General features: G+C 38.2%; 1 protein-coding gene across 4 annotated transcripts in view; it reads right to left on the bottom strand.

The window, feature by feature from the left end:
• zmiz1a (zinc finger, MIZ-type containing 1a) overlaps positions 1-17,232 on the bottom strand; it is a 109,659-nt gene extending 92,427 nt beyond the window's left edge. Inside the window, exon 1 of one of the 4 annotated variants that reach the window (XM_046871020.1) lies at positions 16,877-17,232. The gene's annotated coding sequence lies outside the window, so the exon portion shown is untranslated. The remainder of the gene's footprint in view (positions 1-16,876) is intronic. The other 3 variants (XM_046871011.1, XM_046871001.1, XM_046871029.1) reach the window with 3 other exon arrangements.
• Between the last annotated feature and the right edge of the window lie 437 nt (positions 17,233-17,669).

Raw genomic sequence — 17,669 nt, 5'->3', positions numbered from 1 at the left:
ACTTTCCTGATAGGTGTGAAAGCCGTGTTAATACTAATAATGACAGATCAACTCTATCATCTAGAGCAGGGGCCCTCACACATTTATAGCAGCCAGGGACCTTCTTAAACTATAAAACAAATTCCTTTTTGGCAACAGAATCCAACTATTATTATTTAAATGTGTAAAATAATGGTTATTTATTAGGGTCAGAAAATTTTTTAATTTAACTTTCCACCAGCTGAACCCATTAGGCCCAAGCTGACATTTATTAGAGAGCTACTTGTCTTGAAGTCTGGAATAATTCCCAATATTAAATTATACTCAATAATATATGTAAAAAGCTGAATGACGGTAGGTTGTGATTTCCCCAAGGGTAAACAAATATATAAAAAAGAAAATACTGGACATGCTTTACGGACCCCTCATTTTGAGAAACAAAGACCTACAGAGACCTATAATATATATGGACATGCTGAAAAATAAATATATTATCCTTATGTAATTAGCTGGCATTAGCTATGTGTTTTAAACTGATTGTGTAAACACATACACACACACACGCACAGCTTAATCAAGTCTACAACATGGAAAAGGAGGGCTGAGGGTTTTCCTCAAAGTGCTCTTTTGCGCCTGCACTTTCTGCACATCCCTCAGGCTCTCCCAGACCCAGCATGAGATCCCTGTCCATGCTGCAGCCTCTCTGTCTCACTGTGGATGAGTCTGAAAGACACATGCACATGAAATACGCAAAGATCCCAGCAGCCTAACATAAAATTTCAGCTTGTTAGTATACACCAGCCAGCCACGGCCTTCACAATGACTTAATATGCCTAACGCACATACACACACACACACACACACACACACACACACACACACACACACACATAAAAACACGCCCCGCTCTGCCATTTCAGGCTAAAGGCCAGGAAGACATTACTGTGCTCTTCAGTGGAATGTTCTAGAGTCTGCCCCAAGGCCACTGAGGACATTATCTGGAGAACTCAGAGGAAAGGCCATTGTGTTTACAACAGGCAACTTCCTCTCTCTGATCCCTTTGTGTTTCCATGTTAATGCAAATAAATGGGACTTGACGCATACCTGCTATTAGCCTAGAGGTAAGGGGATCCCGAGTAAAAAAAAAAAATAGACAATAAATAGTCAATAGACTGCATGGGTAACAATCTAGACGGTAGCACAAAGAAAAGTGTTCCACATGTTGTGTCTAATAATTAGTGATCAAAAGACTAGTGTTTTTGTTTGACAAGTAAAGAGCACTCTTTAAATCTATGTATTGGTGACTACTCATAGAGACAAGACAAAACAAACACAAATATCAGTACGAAGCTCCGCATACACGTCTAGAGCTCCTCATGAGGTAAAGGTCAAACTGTCAGTGTACTGCTAGAGGTAAAAGCAAGCACACCGAACTGATGATTATGCCTCTGAGTAAATGATGTGAAAGTTAGGAGTGCTTAGCGACGTGGCGCAACATGACGAGGTTAAAGGGACACATTTCATGTCACATTCCTTCGAGACTCGCAATGTTCAGCTAAGGTTAATTACAAAATCTAGCCGTAACTGCAACAATGTATTCATGAGAAATAACTCAAGGCCTTAGTGGAGAAGGGCTCTCCCTGTCCTGTTTCTTTCTCTTTCTCTCTCTCTCTCTCTCTCTCTCTCTCTCACACACACACACACACACACACACACAAAACATTGTTGAGGAGAAAATTAATAACTTTCACCACAGGTGCAATTTTCTTTTTTTTTTTAAGAAAAAAAAACTAAAAACTGCTAATTCCTTTTACAGGTACTATCAATTTTCAGATTTCAAACTGGTGACTGATATTTCATGGGCCAACAAAAATGCTTTGAATTATTGATCATGCAGGAGCAGGAAGATTTTAAGCAGCTCGGCTCCTTTTATCAATCATTCATGTGGTTTCCATCGAAAACACTTCAGTCCCTCAAGTATCAGATCTCACTTGAAGGTGGAGGGCTTACACTTGGATCTCACTTAATTTGAAGGGCTACTCACCAGGACATAAAGCTCCTCTGGAAATTAGGAAATATTATTTTAATCAAACAAAATCCATGCTAAATTTAGAAACAGCCCTGATAGACCACTTAGCGAGTACTTTTGCTTTTTATCTCATAGAAATATCTGCAGGTTCAACAAATTCCACTTGGAATGTACTGATCAGAAAGTGAAGAACCAACATTCAATATCAAACACACACGTTTCACTAACAACAATTTAGCTCTCTTAATAAAATTATTTTCATACTTTCATGCTTGTAACATGTGAAATGTTTACTATTACACTCCAAATTCTTTAGAAACTTGGCTCAGGAAAGAGCTTCTAAAATGAATGCTTCCAAAATAACAGGTCATGACTTCAGCAGACAACAAATGTAATCAAACTGCAGGGTCTGTCTCTCTCCTACTCACTGTAATGCAACACAAGGGCTCAGTGCAAAGTCCTAAGGTGCATTTTGCCCAATTAGGGTCCACGTGAGTGCTTTCTGCACCAACATCACAACATCAATAGCCTGAGACCCAGCGACAATAAAAACCAAGCCTTCACCATCTAAGCAAGTCACTAAACCTCAGGGGACACGGAAACATAAATTAATCTCGGTGAACGAATAAGAAAAGCTTTGTCATCTATCATCTCTTTAAGATTTTAAGGAAATGACTTAAAATACATTCAACACAGAACTGTTCAAATGTGGTACAATAATCAGTTTTCATTACAACCTCATGCTGGAGGACAGAGGGATTCAGATGGTAGTCAGCTGAACTTTTCATATGCTTCCACAAACTGGGTTATTGAATCTCAAAACAATTTAGCATTATGTTCTCTTCCAGCTTTCAACACAACTAAATTAGGTCAGCATGAGCTGGACAACAGTAATGATCTGCCTACGGTAGGTGGCCAATATAATAGAAAATAATGTATTGATTGTTAGCATTAAGTACATCTGAGGGTACTCTGAGAATAAGAGAGCAATCATGTATTACTAAAAAAGCTACTACAAAAAATCTTTTAACTTCGATGGCAAAGTTTTTATAGCAAACCTAGGGAATCCCTTTCGGAAATGTCAGAGAAACCCGGCATCATGGTCTTCTCTGAGCCAGCTCTCCCTCGTTTCTACCAATGATTCGGCCTGCAGTTTGAAATGACATCTAAACCTATTTTTTATTGCCTCTTATTTGTTCCTTCCGACCACCGAATGACCTTTCATTCACGATAATGGGCAAGTGCACTTTTGTACAGCTTCAGTGTCAACTTTGTTGAGATCCTATCAGCACATACCTAACATTTCGCAGTCCACCGAGGCCTATGAGGGAAGCGATTCGGTAACATTTTCGAGCAGTGTGATTTAAAGGTCAGCTTGGTTAATAAGGCAATCATATCTGAAATGCATGGGAGAAAAATGCTGAGAATGATCAAACATAACACATCTGTTTATGAAGTGTTCATGGCTATGAATTTTAAATGTATCCTTCTGGCAAAGTGCTGTTCTCTCATTACACAAACCAGTAATAGTCTCTCCTTCAACAGCCAAAGCTTGTACACTTTCGGCAGACATGACGCGCTCTGGAGGTGTGTGACTTATTAATCATAGGTTAGGAAAGCACACATACTTTGAATCGTTTGCTGAGGAATTATTAAGTAAATGAAAAAAAAAACTGGGTTAGAATACTTTATTTTTGGAAGTGTGTTTTTCTCCAATTTATTACACATTGTCTAGACAAAGCAGGTCAAAAGCAATGTCTCTATAAAATGCAGCTTTAGGAAGCAAAATCAGAAATGATAGACTACTACTAATTATCATCCAAAATGTTTTTGACAGCAATCCCTATGCCAGTAATCTCAGCCTTGGCACTCTGCCAGTCATGCTTATTTATTTGATTTCAGTCACAGTCAAATGCAGGGTATAATGGAAGTAGCAGTTACTGTGGCATTGAGAGGGAACCAAACAACCTTTTCCCTGGTTTTGTTTAGCGACCTTGCTTATCTTGTGCACTGTAAAGAAATTAAATTTCAATCACTGAAAACATACTAACACAATCATATCAATTACAAAGAACAATCCAAACGGCTATTTAAAGCTTATATAAACCAAAAGACTTCATCTATTCTAGCAAGAAATTGACTAATAGTCAATTCTTACATGTAACGTTGCAGTATTACAGACAATTTTTTATGGAAAAGTTGCCAAATAAATACATATACTGGCAGCATTCAGTGATAATCTAACACATTCAGAACTGTGTGAGAGAGACTCCTCAGCTCGTGCATTATGCAGCAGACACGAAATTCTACATTTTAGCTACGTAGCAAAATGCTTCAGCAAACATACAATATTGATCCTGCTGCTCCTCTTTCTGAACACTGTCTATAATTATTTCATAATCCATCAGGATCTGGCTCTTTTGCCAAACAAGTGCCATGACTTAATTAGTTATTAGATAAGAGAAAGACTGCACCTGTGAATGACAGGCCTAAGTGATCTGACTGTCTGTGTTCTTGCTTTTCAATGCCTCATAAGAAACCAAACAAACAGTGCAGTAATTCGCAAAGTGGCGGCAATCAAATCTCCTGCTACATTGGCCACACTGGGATGCAGCACTGGAGCACGCTCTAATTTTATAATCTCTGTAATAGAGTGCTTTTAATATTAATCATCTGTTAAGTCCTAAAAGCAAATGAGGTAGAAATGGGCTGAAAACATACACTGTAAATGCTATAAAAACAAACGTAAAATTAAAAGGTGTCCTTCCTGCCAGGGGTGGAGATCAATTCCGAAACATATTCGAGAAGTCAAAAAGAGATTTACAAGTCACTTGTAATGTAGGCAAGAATTTATTTCAAAAGGAACACTGTGTCAGCTCCAAAGCCAATAGTTTTGAATGGAGGGATCAGCTTGGCTCGCATCAAGCTGCACTTCTGTCTGACATGCTCTCGTGAGAAATTCCTTCACCCTTTTTAAGACTTCAAGGTCTCCACTGCACAATGAACCAGGAAGCATCACTTCAACACAATCAGTAAAGTCACACCATGCTCTAATGAAGCAAGCCACAGTGGCCAACTCAAAGCAACACTTATGTAACACAGATATTTTGACTTTATTATTACAGATTAAGTGGCTTAAACCTTTCAGAGAAAACCAAAATCGATGTTTTTTTATGTTTATCATGGTAAGGATTGTGAGCACTCATTATCAGTATGTTATTAGTAAGACTGTATACTTAAAGAGTCAGGATAATAAATCCTGACTGAAAGGAGTTGAAAATGCATCTCTGACTTTCAAAAAATAAGGAGATTTACATTCAGTGTCAACCAAACAAAACACTTGAATAAAACAACAGCAGACATAAACTGCATAAACTGTCAAATCATAATCAGTTTTTTACCACAAGTTTCTCATTTACAGTTTAATGTAAACTACAGGCAGCAACATGTGAAAGAAATCACTGATTCGGTTCCAGGACTGAATCAAAACACAGTTTATTCTCGCAGTGGCCACTGCTGTGAGCGTCAATGAACATCAACATGGGGTGATAAATATGTGGTGCTGTTCAAAATGCCAGGCATGAGTGGTACAGGAGAAGAGAAGAGAAGAGAAGAGAAGAGAAGAGAAGAGAAGAGAAGAGAAGAGAAGAGAAGAGAAGCTCTCAGATGTTTATCAGACAACAAAACAAAGCTAAACTCCAGGACATGATGTACTCTGTCATGTTTCTGACAGCCAAGAACCAGTCTGGTGAGTAAAATCACACTCTTGACAGTTAGCCCAAAGCAGGAACAAATTACCTGTGTGTTATTTGATGTTAAAATAAATTAGTATCTAATCGATTATATAACTGCTGCATCATTCTAGAGCAAATAATGAATGTGATTTAGTGATCGGTCCTGTTGCTGACAAAGTAGAAATGCAGTACAGTTACTACATGTTGTAAAAAAAATAAATAAATAAATAAATAAAAAAAAAAAAAAAATTGCTAATTACTGGTACTGGCAAAAATGCTAATAATATATTTACCAAAAGCAAAAAAGAACAAGCAAACAAAAAAATATAATTGCTCAGAAGAGCAACAACTCTCCTCCCCTTAAATGAAATAAAAAGGCTTTTAGCCACCATAATGATTTACAAAGTGACGAGTCAAACAGATTTACGGCGACAGCCTGAAAGGAACCCAACACAAATACAATTACTGCTCACGTGACTGCTGCTGCCAATCCACCCCCTCCACACACACACACACACACACACACACACACACACACACACACAGCGCAAAATAAGAGGAGCCCCACCAAACATACAAACACTAAGATTCTCCAATTCTTACAAGAAAAGAACAAACATACAGACAGATAAGTAAGAAACAGGGAATGCTACTTGTTAAAGTTTATTTTAGTGACAGACCCTCACGGCGGGGGCGAGTATATTTGAAAGGTTTTACAGAAATCCAGCCACTCTCATTGCTCAATATGTGTTGAGCTGATGGAGCATGGCCAGAAGGCAGTCACGTGTGCTAATTCTTTAGACACCAGCTGCAGCTAACAACACAGGCTACACCACCTCATTAAAAGGGTCAATACGCAAACAAAACAGTTATTCCTTATTCCTAAATAAACCAATTTTATTTTGATATACAGGCAAATAGAATAACTGACCTTGACAGACAAAAACAGCAACTACTCGTTTGTTGTTCATTTGTCTGGGATTTTTCTTAAGCTACAAACAGATTTTGAAAGCAAGAACATCACAGGGGGAAAGTCAAAAATCAATGACTTGAGGAAAAGCAACAAGGATTAAAATAACGACATACCTTTTGTCTTTCTGCCTATTATAATTTTTTTGTGTGTAGACTGTTTTGATCAAAGAAAAGAGCTCTTATCTCATACTGCCAGCCTAATTTGTCGATAATTAATAATAATAAAATCATTTAATTATTGCACATTTATCAAAACATTTAAAATAAATGAGCTTTATTGATTTCTTTTGATTAATGCAATTAATGTAATTATGTTAATGAAAGAGCCCATTGGAATAGGCTAAGTCGAATAACCATACGTGGTTCGCTCTATTTGTTAACATTGCTTTTATGCTAACTAAGGGCAAAGTAGACTGTGGCCCCTATGAAGATCTTTTCCACCAGCATTAGTTATCCCACTTCAGCACACTAATAAACAAAACGGCTTGCATGCTGGAGTAGTGTGATGCAGGTCCATGGTTCACCCTCTTCCTTGAAAGCAGACCTACAAAAATGTTGTGGGTGTTGGCAGCTATTTGGGTGGGGATTCTGAACCGGTAGAAACCCTCAGGGCAAGCCAGATTGAGTTTCCCCATTCCGGCGTTCCAAAGTCAAATGAATTCCAGTAAAAATCAGAAAGACAACCACGCACCCATAAGTCTCATAAACCAATACAAGGCTGGACTAAGCAAACTGGCTTCAATAACATTCAATTATATCGAACAGACGCTCAAGAAAAAGGCATTTGCTGTTCCATAAGCAGGACCAGAGTGGGCATAAAGAGGATCTGACTTATTTCGGATTAGGCTTTTACAGTGTAAATTCAAGCTGGCTGGTGCCACGGGTCTCTGGTGGCCACTTACTACAGATGCAAAGTCAGTACACGCACCCAACACACACACACACACACACACACACACATAAACACATCATGCCATCAGCACACTCACACCAACACACCTGGTAAAGCTTCTCAATTCAGCCTTAAGTTGAGAGAAAAAGCCTGAATAAATTGATGGACACATACCCCAAAGCTCACTTAGGAATACAACGACATAAGGTTAAAACACCAACCTGGGAGGTCTTCTTTTTAGCAATGAGAATGTTTATACTGTACAGATTTTTATCTTCTAGCTTGAAGTTCAGAAACAAATGCAACACTTATAACTAATTCCTTTTAACACACAGCCAGGGTAATTCCAGCTCTTCTGTTCACTATGAGTGTTAGAACCTTCAAATTTCCTTAAATACGCTTGTGCTCATGAGGTGCCAGCAAACCTTTAAAAGCCAAACTATTACACAATCACCACAAAGGTAATCACAATAGACAATGGTTACACAACGGCACGTTTTTATTACATGAACCTGCGTGTTCTGGACATGTGCGTGTTTAAAAAAAGCTTTGCGAGCCTTTGTACTAGAAATGCAGCTTCTATTTAGTTACAGCTTTTAACAATTCTTCAATATTATCACTGATGAGGCTCAAATTTCTATGCACCAAGTTGTAATTTAATGGCTGTCATGAAAGCATTTATTTTGCCTGGTCATGGTTTTTGGTACTTTTTGTTTAATTATCACTAATAGATATCAAAACTGATTACACCCTAATGTGAAATCCAGCTTAGTTTGATCAGATGCTAATCGCAGGCCAAGCTGCTCAAACTAGTGGACCATCTTTCTCAACTGCATATTCACAAGCTTTCTCAATCAATGTGATGCTAAATGTTATTTTCTTTTTTTTAAATCTAGCATATATCAGTAGTAGTGAAAATGAAGTTCAGTTTTTTAGTAAAGATGATCTACCAGTTCGCAGCTCGATTAGCTGGTCAGTCTGAGCTGGATTTTTCAGCTAGATAAATATAAATACGCTCCCAAAAAGGTTTTTCATTATTTTGAAGGTCCTTCTCTAACCTCGGTGTTCTCTTCACAGTGCTTTGACATGCTTTTAGAACAATTTTTAATCGATCTAATGGAACTACTTCAACACATTTTTCACACAGTGCGTTTCCATATTCTGAGCAGGATGAAAATGTTGTGGCAGCTACGAACACTTTTGTCCCCCTCAAACCACAGTAAGCTTCCTTATGCTGTGTAAATGTTTTCTGACAACTTTCAGAATTACCTTGCCATACTTGCATGGTACTATACACTGACCTTTGTGGCATAGATTCCACACAACGCTGGAAACTTTTCTGTGAGATTCTGGTCCACAATTAAATTTTTTTAGAAGCACTTTAATGCGGCGAATCTCCTGTTCTACCACGTTCCAAATGTGTTCTGCTAAATGCCAACAATATGTTAATTTGAATTTAGATCTTGTGACTGGAAAGGCCCCTAAAGAACACTAAACTCACTGTTATGATCATGAAACTAGTTTGAGATTACTTTTGCTTTTTGTGATACGGTGCAGTATCATCCTGAAAGTAACCATTACAAGATGATCAACTGTGGCCATAAAGGTATAGATGGGAACAGTTAAAATACTCACATAATACTAATAATTGATTTATTTGTTATTTTCAGGTGGTGCCAAATTCTGACCCACCATCTGTGTATCTCAAAAGAAATCAACACTAATCAAACCAGACTACAGTCTTCGATTGTTCAGTTTTTGTCTGTCTGTACCTGCATCTGTAATTGGCTAAAAGAAGTGGATTCCTACATGGTCTTCTGCCGTAGAAGCCCATCCACTTCAAGGTTCTACTTTTTGTGCATTCTGAAATGATTTTCTGCTCACCACAATTTTTGTCACTATGAGTTACTGTAGCCTTTTTGTTAGCTCAAATCAGTCTGGCCGTTCTCTCACTTGATGTTTTTTTTTGTAACACCATTCGGAGTAAACGCTCGAGACTCTTGTATGTGAAAAAAAAAGCAGTCTGTCTGGCACCAACAATCATGATCAAAATCGAGCCACATTTAACATCACTTTTTTCCCACCCATTCTGACGCTTGTTATAAACGCTATCTGAAGCTGCCGTCACGATGTATCTGGGTGGTTTCACGTATTGTACCGCTGCCACATGATTAATTAGATAACTGCATGAATGAGTAGGTTTACAGGTGTTCAGTGAATGCACAGTACTCTAAAGTGCACTATATATAGAAGTAAGCATACTTACAGCACTATATGTACTCAGTGCTTTGCAATTTTATCTGCAAAGAGCCAGTGTGGCTGCAGGTTGTCATTAAAATCAAAGAAAGAGTCACACCTGATTCCACTTGTTTAATCAATTGGTCTCGGCCTTCACACAACTGATGAGCTGCATCAGGTGTATTGCTGCTCTGCTGGGATAAAAAAAAAGAAAAAAAAGAAAGAAAGAAAACTAAGCAGTGCTGGTGCTTTGCAGATACCCCTGCTATAGAGCATAAAGTAAATCTTTCCAGAGCAGCATAGGCCCAGTAACCATTTAAGTTTTAAGCCACACCTGTCAAGCAAACACAGGGAGTGGTCTTGGTTTTGTGGTTTTCCTTGTTTAAATGAAAAGTGGGGACAGATCCTTTTCAACATGTCAAAACTGTTGCCAAGTGTCAGTGAAAGCAACATACAGTATACTCGTGTATGCAATACATGACAACAAAATATCAATCCAAAGCATTTCTTTTCTTTCTTTTTTTTTATTAAAAAAAGCATTTTAACTATTTTTTAAACATTTTACATTAAATACACAATATTAAAGGCTAATATTAACAAGAAAAAAACATATCCAGATATTATATAATATATAATTAATTATTAATATAAAAATAATATTCATGATATTTCAAAGAAAGTGTGCTGTTGCATTACAATATTTTTGTGTATATATAAATTAGGGGTGTAACGGTACACAAAATTCACGGTTCGATTCGATTTCGTTCCGGTACAGTGGAAATTTCTGGTCGTTTTTATTATTATTATTATTATTATTATTATTATTATTATTATTATTATTAATGCAGTTTATTATTAACATTTGTGAACAGTTTACATAAATAAAAAAATTATAAAATGTGTACTTTTTTAAATAATATATAAAATAATATTTTTATTAACTTAAAATAACTTTTTATTATATTGATTCAATTGAGTAATCAGTTAAATTGGCACAAACTGATGAAATAAAATTTAATAAATAAAAAAATGTAATTAAATAGTTTACATTTGTTAGACCCTATTTAGGTAATACAGATGTGTATGTAAGTGTGTGTGTTTTACATTTAATATAACATTTTCTAAAGATATGATCTACTTAACTCTTCTACTTATTTCAGCATACTTTACCAAAAGTAGCTACAGTTTACCATTAAAAGCTGGCACACTCCTGCCTCTCTGTTGCAAGCAATGTTTAAATATCTGTGGTGATTTATGCAGCCTGTGGTATATCTCAGAAAACACAAGCAGTTGCATTCAGATTGAAAACGAGCACAGCGAGCACAGTCGCTCTCTCCTCTGTCACCGAGTGACAATCAGGTATCTGTTTGCCGTATGAAAAGGAATACTAAGACTAGAGCCACTGTTAAGACAGGGATGAGAGGGACGACCCCAATGGAACACTAGCCTGCTGATAAATACACACTAAAATAAATAAATAAATAAAACGCTCCTGTTAGAAAACCGGTTTTGATGTGGCTAAGCACATATGTCACTCCTTTAACATTTGTATAAATTAACATTGCAATCCAGAGGATCATAAAAAGCATTCGGCATTAGATGGGCTCGCGGCTGCGCGCCGGCTCAGCAAAAACTGCTTTGCCAGACATTCCATTTTTAAAATATTTTCACACTGAGGGTCCAAATGTGGCTCTTTATCTAAAAAGCCCAGGCTGAAAAATGAAAAGACATGAGCTTATAAGAGTGTGAAGTAGTACAGTTGCACTGGGAGCATGAAGGAGAGGGGAGGGAACCAACTGGGCACCAAAAGCCAAGCTTACAGGACAGTTATTAACAGCTGCACGATCGAATTAGTGCTTGCAATCACATGTCAGTTTGGTCATACACACCCACACAAATACATATTTGTATATATTTATACATACATACATATATATATACACACACACACACACACACTTCTAGATTCATTATCTGTTGCTGAGACTGCACTGAGAATGCACATATATGTCTCAGTTGTTTACTGCTGTCACATCACGAGTTCTGCCCTGAACCTGTCAAGCATGAAATTCATTTGTGCAGCAAAGAGTTGAGGTCTCAGATAAAAATGTTTTTTTCCTTTCCTTTTCAGGGAACTAAATAGCCACTAATGTAATAGCAGAAATGATTTTGCACCGGATGTGGACTGAATTTCATTTACCAGAATTCATTTGTCAGGTTTACGTGACACCTTGTGGCTGCTTTTCCTCGCAGCTTCCATTCGCCATTGTCAAGATAGGCGTCATGATGTGAATGGTAAACATTTGAATGGAATTGTATATAACAAACAGACAAACAAACAAATACTGCTTAATTCTGCTTCATCAGAGGGGAGAACAATATGCATCCCTTGAGGCCATACTGAATGTTATTGGACCTCCACTGCTCATGGTGATAAAGAAAATCTCCTCACACCCCGTCAAGGCTCACACATAGTGACGTGCTCAAGGCTTCCCATAGAATAATATCCAAAGAAACATTTCTGTATGTTCAATAAAAAGAGAAGTGTTTAGCAGGTGTTGCTTTTCGAGTGTGGTGCGAGTGAATTCATGCAAATGTAAGTTACCAAGAAGAAAAACAACAGTCTGTGTCATGCTATTTTCACCTGGAATTTAACATTTACATAGACTTAGGAACAAAACATTACAAAATAATCGCGCATGAATTTTTCTAGAGCTGAATAAAATCAATTGTGGAACACTTTCAATTCTATCTTCCTCCAAACATTAATGGGCTGGATGATGCCACTGTTAAATAGATTCTCTAAAGCCTGAAAGGTTTTTGAGCCATCCCTAATCCTAGAAAGGACATACAAATTTGCCTATATTTGCCAGTATTCAAACTCTTCACATGTGAAACTTTGACCCATCAAATTGTTGGCTATATTAGTAATGATTTAATGTAAAAACAACATCTCTAAGTGAGTCTCACATTTAAATCTTACTTGTTTCTTAGCATATTTTCATAATGTTTAAGTTATTCAAACACAACATCTTGGCACATTTTTTATGAACATTATCAGGAACACAGTATGTAAAACTAGACAGTATTAACCACAAAAGATTTAGTAACCAGCATTATTTACTTAACATCTATGTTTCTCAGCAGGACATAACATTATGCAATCAGGAGCATTCAACATTATACATAACCTCATCACTAGCAGCTCTGCAGCTCTCTCCAAATGAAGAGCTAGTCTAAATCAATCCTCCCAGTAGACAGCGCTAGCCTAAAATACAGTATTTGATTTCCCTGTGCCTGATCTCCGACTCACAGCTGTCTATTAAGTGAACATGAATAGAGCAGCAGGGCAAACGGCTTGACACGGAGAACATGGCTCAATGAATTTGTCGTAGTCAAAAGGAAACAGTTTGTGTTTGTTTTACTCGGGACGGATTTGCAAGACACACACAGCAGTTAGGGGAAAGCACAGGGAGCTACATCGGGGAAAAAAACGAAAGGTAATTGCTTGTGATCAGATGAAATTCGGAGTGAGGCAGGACATTTTGCCACAGTTTCCGAGTTGCGAGCTCGAATATTGAGCGAGAGTACCTGGGTGTCGTTTCGGATTCCTTGCTCTTTTGCTGACAGAAATGGGATACATTCACTGTGACATCTTCCGCGTTCATTTTTCAAAGAACGTCAAATCAAACATGCATGAGCCGTGACAGCATGGCTTTGGAAGTCTCTATCTGAGGGCGAAGCACTCAGAGTGGCACAAGATAGCTAATGCTCAGCCCAGCTCGTGTGGTCATATTGTCAGGCTGACAGCTGGAGGCAGCTGACAACAACACGTTCTTATAGGGACGTGAACTCTCTTTTGATTGAATGCCAAAGAAGTCTCTTCTGGTTTCAGCAAAGTAATAAACTGCCAGCAGACATCAAAGAAATCAAGAGATGCTCATGCATATAAACCTGCTGTTCAAAGGAATTATGCTTTAAAAAAAGGTAAGGAAGCCTTCAGGAAAAAAAAAAGACTAAAAAAATTGGAGGTTTCTTTTTGTAATATTTATTGACTAACAGCAGTAAGAGGCCTTATTCACTGTCATAGAAATCTCACGTGTGAAACTGAGTTATAAAGTACGTCTGACTTCACTTGTCAATAGGAATACAAACTGCTGTACAAATCCCTTGTGGAGCACATGCAAACAGACACAAAGTCTGACTTATGTTAGAGAGTGGGTGTGTGCAGCTGGTGACGAGCAGGCTTCTCTACTCTGCGATGGATAAACACGAGCCAAGTATTTCACAACTCCCCACAATAGTGCATGAACAGTTAAATGTCAACCTGTCAAAACACTGATTAGTGTTCAAGCAGTTTTAAAGGACTAGCAGGTCTCCTGTGACTAGAGGCAATAAGGCATTAAAATAGCGTTTAACATGAGTAAAGCAGTAGTGAACACTTTTAACCCTGATTTGGACAATAAATCAGTAACAGACTTAGTTTCATCCAACTCTCAGATCAGAGTGGAAGGGTTTAACATTGTGTTTCCTTCAGTTTTGTCATACACACTTGTTTAAAAAGAAACCAGACTTTGCTCCTTAGTTGGACATTACAATAACGTGTGTTAGCCAATCAATGTGCAATTACTAATTACTAATATACACATCTAAACTGTTTATAACACTGATTCTTAAAGTGGTTTGTGGGGACCCCCAGAAGTCCTCTTTTTTGTTAGTGCTTGAAATCATAATTGAATGTTGAAATTTTGTAATTTGTATTATCAAGTTTCTGTAGTTTTTATTTAACTTGACTGGTCATTCGGCACTTAATGAGTTTCATACAAATGTTAATAACTTATACCTGTTTAAATATACTCAACTTGGATTTAAAGTCTTCTGCTGGTGTCTTTAGATAAAATTGTACTGTACATAACAATAAGATTACAAATATTTGAACTGTTGAATTAATTTCATTAGGAAAAATGTATACATAGTTGTCTATCGAACTTATTCGTTCCTGGATGTAAAAGGTTTGAGAATCTCTTCATTACAGCTTTTGATTTATTTTATCTGCTTTTTCATCACTACTGTAGCACTCAAATGAGCCACAAAAAACTGACCAATACAAGGCCAACGTTAAGTTACTCTGTACAACACACCCAGTAACTCCATATAATCGTATTTAATAACCACAATCGCACTGCTTGCCCTTCTATCTGGACTATGCAATCTACAGCCAATGCTTTTTAACCTGTACCCTTACATGAGAATGGCGCGAACGTGGCGTTAGTGATATGCCTTGTGGTGAAGCTGATCCTCAACCTGAGGCCCCGGTCTGCGGTAGTGACTAACGTTAACTCCTTTATACACGTTCCCTGTTCCGGACTCAGGCACGTTCACTGACACGAGCAATTCAGATTTCCCAGGAGTTTTGAAATACAAGCTGACAGAGACAGCATGTGAACGCTTTAAAAAGCAGTTCGTCAAGAACCATTCTTGACTCTTGAAAAACTACTTTTGTGCTTGAGAAGACTTCAATATAGACTACCCGTGCATCATACAGTCACGGCGTGAGGAGAAAAAGTAAATAAGCAAACTGATTACCTTTCACCTTTGCACCCAAGTGAGGCAAAAGGAAGCTTTTACATTATCAGTATCCACACACAGTCATGGAAACAATGCCTCAGATTAGTTTATTGTCTGGCAGAAATAAAGTAGCTGTACTAATGGTGTACCGCCCTGAGTGAAACAAAGTATTCTGGATGAAAATAATACACTAAAACAGCAGGGAGAGACATTGCACAGAGCTGACAGGACATGGCTTCTCGGTTGTTATATGATATACTGTGCATTACAACAGCATATTCTTTTTTTATTCAATTTGAACATGATGGCTGTTTTATTAGTTTTAGTCACTGTGCTCTGACAGGATTCAGGGGGGCGTCAGGAAATCAGGAGTTGCTTGAGGCTAACAATAGGGCACCTCGGTCAACCTTGCCCTTTCGTGTCTTGCTGGTGAAAGTCATGTTTCCCTAAATTCCCTCAGAAAGCCACTAACAAGGGAGGAAGGGGCCGCTCTTTTTCTCTCCTCGCTACTGCTAAAGCTCAACTCGGATCGGACCTGATCTTCTCCTGCCAGGCTCAGTGTTAAAGCGCGAGGAGGATAAAGCATGCAACTTCTCGCCTCGGCGCTCTGTTAGCGGACAAAAGCGTGATGTTCTCCCGGAGCGCCTCGGGACAGAGTTGGTGCAAGAAATACCCCATTGCACGCTCTGTGTCCGGTATGGAGGTGTAGATATGATCTAGGATAAGATAAGATAGGAAGTGACCCAATACTGTAATATTCATGCCGCGAACACGCTGTTAAAGTCACTCATGCCTGGATGGCTTTGGATCACACATTTCTTTTCTACAATACTCTAAACGCCTCACCTAATGTGCTAAGCGGCAGCGAAAAACACGCATGATTGTGTTCCTGTGTAATCTGCAACAAAAAGACTATAATAAATAAACACCTTTTTTCTAGGAATAAAAGCGGATCGCTCCAAACATCCTCGTATCATAAGAGTGCATGGAGCAGCACAAAAGCCTAATTCCGCGTTCACACCAAATAGCTAGTAATAAAAATATATACAAAATGTGTGTGTGTGTGTGTGTGTATGTATATATATATATATATATATATATATATATATATATATATATATATATATATATATGTGTGTGTGTGTGTGTGTGTGTGTGTCTTATCACTGCTGTTTCACATCGCGAGTGAGATCTGAGAGCGAGAGGAGCTTTTCTTTAGGCCAGGCGACAAACCCAAGCCGATTCCGGCCACGATTCAAACGCTACACTTCAGCGATCCTTTAAGCCTCCGCTCCATTGTTAGCTGAGGTCGGCGCTAGCTTCGCTGGCTACACACACTCACACACACACACGCGCGCTCGCAGACACTCTTTTGCTCTCACACTCACACGCATTCAAACGCAATGCATAAAATAAAAGCTTCGCGAACACGAGCGAGAGCTGCGAAAACGGCTCGCAACTTACTTTCAGATGCGATCCGAGCGCGTCTCCGGGAAAGAAAAATCCTGCCTCAGCGGAAGTCGCTTCGGTTATTTCTTTCTTTCTTTTTCTTTTTTTTCCTTTATAGTCTTTGCGCACACACAAAAAAAAAAAACACAGTAGGGGGAAAAGGCGCACAAGGCTTTCGCCGGAGTGCGACTGCCTGAATCAACTAGCGTAGAGCACGGCAAGTTGAAGTGTCAAATTACACGGGCTATTCTATTACCCCAGCGCGCGCTCCGGCTGCTGACAAAACGCGTCCCAGAGTGTTCACCATGAGGACACTGCTCACACTGACGCCTCACTGATCCTGCACGATCATCACCGATCCGCTCTCCTGCTTTTGCTTTTCTAATCCCCCATTCAACGCGATTGCCTTTTAGGTTATTCTTCCCATTATTATTATTATTATTATTATTATTATTATTATTATTATTATTATTTCAGTATTACTCTCATAATGATTATCATTCAGTGCACGTTTTGTCAAAAGAACAAAACACTCACACTTAATGTTCTGTGTAAATGAACATGTAAGGGTTTTTTGTTGTGTGTGTGTTTTTGTTTTGTTTTGTTTTGTTTTGTTTTGTTTTGGCGCGTGCCAGTGCATCATGAAATAAACCGGATGTTCAAAATGGATTTAATTTGTATTTGTAATTTTCGAAAGACTTCAGAATAACTTGTCCTTAATGATCTGCTTCATATAATACGTGTTTAAGCCTTTCCCATTTTATCATGTGAAATACTTGAACAGGGCGTCAGGGCGTTAATTATACTA

Source organism: Silurus meridionalis, chromosome 2, assembly GCF_014805685.1.
Source record: "Silurus meridionalis isolate SWU-2019-XX chromosome 2, ASM1480568v1, whole genome shotgun sequence".
Lineage (NCBI taxonomy): Eukaryota > Metazoa > Chordata > Actinopteri > Siluriformes > Siluridae > Silurus > Silurus meridionalis.
The sequence above is the reverse complement of the archived record's forward strand: the minus strand, read 5'-3'. Positions and strand labels throughout refer to the sequence as shown.